This window comes from Pseudophryne corroboree, assembly GCF_028390025.1.
Source record: "Pseudophryne corroboree isolate aPseCor3 chromosome 3 unlocalized genomic scaffold, aPseCor3.hap2 SUPER_3_unloc_30, whole genome shotgun sequence".
In the NCBI taxonomy this organism is placed as follows: Eukaryota; Metazoa; Chordata; class Amphibia; order Anura; family Myobatrachidae; genus Pseudophryne; species Pseudophryne corroboree.
The window spans coordinates 77,552-84,694 of NW_026967520.1; positions in this window are offsets into that span (position 1 = coordinate 77,552).

Sequence of the window (7,143 nt, forward strand, 5' to 3'; positions counted from 1 at the left end):
ATAGCATGTTTCTGCACATATATAAGGATAGAACAGCAGAGTTATTCAGGGTTACAGGATGTGAGGGGATGGAGTAAGGTTAGGACTTATAGGCCCTACACACCTAGCGATAATTTGAAAGATATGAACGATCTCGTTCATAAATGAACGAGAACTCGTTCATATCTTTCAGTGTGGAGACTACAGCGATGAACGATGCGCGTCCCCGCGCTCGTTCATCGCTGATCTCCCGTCGGCTGTGCATGCAGGTCAATATGGACGATCTCGTCCATATTAGCCTGCACTTCAATGCAGCCGGGTGACGGGGGGAGTGAAGAAACTTCACTCCCCCCGTCACTGCCCCCCCGCCGCCGGGTTGCTCGTCGGCCGTCGGGCACCTCGGCGGCGAATCGCCGAGTGAGTAGGGCCTGTTAGTGTTTGGTATCCAGAAGTGCAATATCTTGAGACCTATATTCTGGTTGCTATTTGCAGTTTATAGCATGTTTCTGCACATATATAAGGATAGAACAGCAGAGTTATTCAGGGTTACAGGATGTGAGGGGATGGAGTAAGGTTAGGACTTAGTGCTTGGTAACCAGAAGTGCAATATCTTGAGACCTATATTCTGGTTGCTATGTGCAGTTTATAGCATGTTTCTGCACATATATAAGGATAGAACAGCAGAGTTATTCAGGGTTACAGGATGTGAGGGGATGGAGTAAGGTTAGGACTTAGTGTTTGGTAACCAGAAGTGTAATATCTTGAGACCTATATTCTGGTTGCTATTTGCAGTTTATAGCATGTTTCTGCACATATATAAGGATAGAACAGCAGAGTTATTCAGGGTTACAGGATGTGAGGGGATGGAGTAAGGTTAGGACTTAGTGCTTGGTATCCAGATGTGCAGTATCTTGAGACCTATATTCTGGTTGCTATTTGCAGTTTATAGCATGTTTCTGCACATATATAAGGATAGAACAGCAGAGTTATTCAGGGTTACAGGATGTGAGGGGATGGAGTCAGGTTAGGACTTAGTGTTTGGTATACAGAAGTGCAATATCTTGAGACCTATATTCTGGTTGCTATTTGCAGTTTATAGCATGTTTCTGCACATATATAAGGGTAGAACAGCAGAGTTATTCAGGGTTACAGGATGTGAGGGGATGAAGTAAGGTTAGGACTTAGTGTTTGGTAACCAGAAGTGCAATATCTTGAGACCTATATTCTGGTTGCTATGTGCAGTATATAGCATGTTTCTGCACATATATAAGGATAGAACAGCAGAGTTATTCAGGGTTACAGGATGTGAGGGATGGAGTAAGGTTAGGACTTAGTGTTTGGTATCTAGAAGTGCAATATCTTGAGACCTATATTCTGGTTGCTATGTGCAGTTTATAGCATGTTTCTGCACATATATAAGGATAGAACAGCAGAGTTATTCAGGGTTACAGGATGTGAGGGGATGGAGTAAGGTTAGGACTTAGTGTTTGGTATCCAGATGTGCAATATCTTGAGACCTATATTCTGGTTGCTATGTGCAGTATATAGCATGTTTCTGCACATATATAAGGATAGAACAGCAGAGTTATTCAGGGTTACAGGATGTGAGGGGATGGAGTAAGGTTAGGACTTAGTGTTTGGTATACAGAAGTGCAATATCTTGAGACCTATATTCTGGTTGCTATGTGCAGTATATAGCATGTTTCTGCACATATATAAGGATAGAACAGCAGAGTTATTCAGGGTTACAGGATGTGAGGGGATGGAGTAAGGTTAGGACTTAGTGTTTGGTATACAGAAGTGCAATATCTTGAGACCTATATTCTGGTTGCTATTTGCAGTTTATAGCATGTTTCTGCACATATATAAGGATAGAACAGCAGAGTTATTCAGGGTTACAGGATGTGAGGGGATGGAGTAAGGTTAGGACTTAGTGTTTGGTATACAGAAGTGCAATATCTTGAGACCTATATTCTGGTTGCTATTTGCAGTTTATAGCATGTTTCTGCACATATATAAGGATAGAACAGCAGAGTTATTCAGGGTTACAGGAAGTGAGGGGATGGAGTAAGGTTAGGACTTAGTGTTTGGTAACCAGAAGTGCAATATCTTGAGACCTATATTCTGGTTGCTATGTGCAGTTTATAGCATGTTTCTGCACATATATATGGATAGAGCAGCAGAGTTATTCAGGGTAACAGGATGTGAGGGGATGGAGTAAGGTTAGGACTTAGTGCTTGGTATCCAGAAGTGCAATATATTGAGACCTATATTCTGGTTGCTATTTGCAGTATATAGCATGTTTCTGCACATATATAAGGATAGAACAGCAGAGTTATTCAGGGTTACAGGATGTGAGGGGATGGAGTAAGGTTAGGACTTAGTGTTTGGTAACCAGAAGTGTAATATCTTGAGACCTATATTCTGGTTGCTATTTGCAGTTTATAGCATGTTTCTGCACATATATAAGGATAGAACAGCAGAGTTATTCAGGGTTACAGGATGTGAGGGGATGGAGTAAGGTTAGGACTTAGTGTTTGGTAACCAGAAGTGTAATATCTTGAGACCTATATTCTGGTTGCTATTTGCAGTTTATAGCATGTTTCTGCACATATATAAGGATAGAACAGCAGAGTTATTCAGGGTTACAGGATGTGAGGGGATGGAGTAAGGTTAGGACTTAGTGTTTGGTAACCAGAAGTGCAATATCTTGAGACCTATATTCTGGTTGCTATGTGCAGTTTATAGCATGTTTCTGCACATATATAAGGGTAGAACAGCAGAGTTATTCAGGGTTACAGGATGTGAGGGGATGGAGTAAGGTTAGGAATAAGTGTTTGGTAACCAGAAGTGCAGTATCTTGAGACCTATATTCTGGTTGCTATTTGCAGTTTATAGCATGTTTCTGCACATATATAAGGATAGAACAGCAGAGTTATTCAGGGTTACAGGATGTGAGGGGATGGAGTAAGGTTAGGACTTAGTGTTTGGTAACCAGAAGTGCAATATCTTGAGACCTATATTCTGGTTGCTATGTGCAGTTTATAGCATGTTTCTGCACATATATAAGGATAGAACAGCAGAGTTATTCAGGGATACAGGATGTGAGGGGATGGAGTAAGGTTAGGACTTAGTGTTTGGTATCCAGAAGTGCAGTATCTTGAGACCTATATTCTGGTTGCTATTTGCAGTTTATAGCATGTTTCTGCACATATATAAGGATAGAACAGCAGAGTTATTCAGGGTTACAGGATGTGAGGGGATGGAGTAAGGTTAGGACTTAGTGTTTGGTATACAGAAGTGCAATATCTTGAGACCTATATTCTGGTTGCTATTTGCAGTTTATAGCATGTTTCTGCACATATATAAGGATAGAACAGCAGAGTTATTCAGGGTTACAGGATGTGAGGGGATGGAGTAAGGTTAGGACTTAGTGTTTGGTATACAGAAGTGCAATATCTTGAGACCTATATTCTGGTTGCTATTTGCAGTTTATAGCATGTTTCTGCACATATATAAGGATAGAACAGCAGAGTTATTCAGGGTTACAGGAAGTGAGGGGATGGAGTAAGGTTAGGACTTAGTGTTTGGTAACCAGAAGTGCAATATCTTGAGACCTATATTCTGGTTGCTATGTGCAGTTTATAGCATGTTTCTGCACATATATAAGGATAGAGCAGCAGAGTTATTCAGGGTAACAGGATGTGAGGGGATGGAGTAAGGTTAGGACTTAGTGCTTGGTATCCAGAAGTGCAATATATTGAGACCTATATTCTGGTTGCTATTTGCAGTATATAGCATGTTTCTGCACATATATAAGGATAGAACAGCAGAGTTATTCAGGGTTACAGGATGTGAGGGGATGGAGTAAGGTTAGGACTTAGTGTTTGGTAACCAGAAGTGTAATATCTTGAGACCTATATTCTGGTTGCTATTTGCAGTTTATAGCATGTTTCTGCACATATATAAGGATAGAACAGCAGAGTTATTCAGGGTTACAGGATGTGAGGGGATGGAGTAAGGTTAGGACTTAGTGTTTGGTAACCAGAAGTGTAATATCTTGAGACCTATATTCTGGTTGCTATTTGCAGTTTATAGCATGTTTCTGCACATATATAAGGATAGAACAGCAGAGTTATTCAGGGTTACAGGATGTGAGGGGATGGAGTAAGGTTAGGACTTAGTGTTTGGTAACCAGAAGTGCAATATCTTGAGACCTATATTCTGGTTGCTATGTGCAGTTTATAGCATGTTTCTGCACATATATAAGGGTAGAACAGCAGAGTTATTCAGGGTTACAGGATGTGAGGGGATGGAGTAAGGTTAGGAATAAGTGTTTGGTAACCAGAAGTGCAGTATCTTGAGACCTATATTCTGGTTGCTATTTGCAGTTTATAGCATGTTTCTGCACATATATAAGGATAGAACAGCAGAGTTATTCAGGGTTACAGGATGTGAGGGGATGGAGTAAGGGTAGGACTTAGTGTTTGGTATACAGAAGTGCAATATCTTGAGACCTATATTCTGGTTGCTATGTGCAGTTTATAGCATGTTTCTGCACATATATAATGATAGAACAGCAGAGTTATTCAGGGTTACAGGATGTGAGGGGATGGAGTAAGGGTAGGACTTAGTGTTTGGTAACCAGAAGTGTAATATCTTGAGACCTATATTCTGGTTGCTATTTGCAGTTTATAGCATGTTTCTGCACATATATAAGGATAGAACAGCAGAGTTATTCAGGGTTACAGGATGTGAGGGGATGGAGTAAGGTTAGGACTTAGTGTTTGGTATACAGAAGTGCAATATCTTGAGACCTATATTCTGGTTGCTATTTGCAGTTTATAGCATGTTTCTGCACATATATAAGGATAGAACAGCAGAGTTATTCAGGGTTACAGGATGTGAGGGGATGGAGTAAGGTTAGGACTTAGTGTTTGGTAACCAGAAGTGCAATATCTTGAGACCTATATTCTGGTTGCTATGTGCAGTTTATAGCATGTTTCTGCACATATATAAGGATAGAACAGCAGAGTTATTCAGGGTTACAGGATGTGAGGGGATGGAGTAAGGTTAGGACTTAGTGCTTGGTATCCAGAAGTGCAATATCTTGAGACCTATATTCTGGTTGCTATGTGCAGTTTATAGCATGTTTCTGCACATATATAAGGATAGAACAGCAGAGTTATTCAGGGTTACAGGATGTGAGGGGATGGAGTAAGGTTAGGACTTAGTGCTTGGTAACCAGAAGTGCAATATCTTGAGACCTATATTCTGGTTGCTATGTTCAGTTTATAGCATGTTTCTGCACATATATAAGGATAGAACAGCAGAGTTATTCAGGGTTACAGGATGTGAGGGGATGGAGTCAGGTTAGGACTTAGGGGTATATTTACTAACATTCATAATTTTCGGAAAAAGGTCAAATTTCAATCACGAATGACATCGAAAGTGTAAAATTGCAACTTTTTGAATTTATTACGACTAATTTACTAAGCTGTCATATTCTGCATTTTCGTTTTTTCCGATGTCGATGTCATTCGTGTTTTTTTACCGTTTTTTTTATGGCAGTGATTAGCAAAACACTGCCGACTTTATCACAATGAATCACGGCCGGATCTGTGTGATCCGTGCTGGGGTTCATTTTATTTTATTTTTTTTCAAATAAGCACTGTAAAAAAAAAAAAAAAAAATGGCGTGGGGTCCCCCCTCCTAAACATAACCAGCCTTGGGCTCTTTGAGCCAATCCTGGTTGCAGAAATATGGGGGGAAAAGTGACAGGGGTTCCCCCATATTTAAGCAACCAGCATCGGGCTCTGCGCCTGGTCCTGGTTCCAAAAATACGGGGGACAAAAAGCGTAGGGGTCCCCCGTATTTTTAAAACCAGCACCGGGCTCCACTAGCTGGACAGATAATGCCACAGCCGGGGGTCACTTTTATACAGTGCCCTGCGGCCGTGGCATCAAATTTCCAACTAGTCACCCCTGGCCGGGGTATCCTGGGGAAGTGGGGACCCCTTCAATCAAGGGGTCCCCCCCCAGCCACCCAAGGGCCAGGGGTGAAGCCCGAGGCTGTCCCCCCCATCCAATGGACTGCGGATGGGGGGCTGATAGCCTTTTTGTAAAAGTGTAAGATATTGTTTTTAGTAGCAGTACTACAAGGCCCAGCAAGCCTCCCCCGCATGCTGGTACTTGAAGAACCACAAGTACCAGCATGCGGCGGAAAAAACGGGCCCGCTGGTACCTGTAGTACTATTACTAAAAAAATACCCAAAAAAAGACAATACACACACACCTTGACAGTAAAGTTTTATTACATCCATCCACACAAACATACATACATACTTACCTATGTCCCCACGCAGGTCGGTCCTCTTGTCCAGTAGAATCCATGGTGTACCTGTTGAATAAATTATACTCACCAGATCCAGGGTACCAGGCTCCTCGGATAATCCATTTGTATTCCACGTACTTGATCAAAATAAAAAAACGGACACCCGATCCTCGCACTGAAAGGGGCCCCATGTTTACACATGGGACCCCTTTCCCCGACTGCCAGAAACCCACTCTGACTTATGTCATAGTGGGTTTCTTCAGCCAGTCAGGGAGCGCCACGTTGTAGCACCCTCCTGATCGGCTGTGTGCTCCTGTACTGACTGACAGGCGGCACACGGCAGTGTTACAATGTAGCGCCTATGCGCTCCATTGTAACCAATGGTGGGAACTTTCTGCTCAGCGGTTAAATAACACAGGACAGCGTGTATTCCACCGCATAGGGACAAGAGAAATCATTGAGGCAGTCAAGATCAGCTTGCAGCATACACCATACAAGTGCCTACAGACCAAGCCATTGTATATACTGACAGTGAGACCAGAGCACTGAATACTATGCACACAATGAAATTACCGGGTAGGGCAGAAGTGAAAGGTGAAGGCAATACTGCTGTAAGCCCGGCTGTGCCAGTCTCCTCAGTTGAGGTCAGTTACCCACTATCAAAAACTTATCTAAGTATAAAAGCTGGATTCCCAGACCCGAGGAAAAACTCTAATGCCACTTGTAGGTACCTCTCACAGGAGTATTATGTACATAAGTTTACTTGCAGGGATCTAGAACAGATATTATATACTTGTTTACCTGAGGATTTAGCAGAATCCCTCACAACCA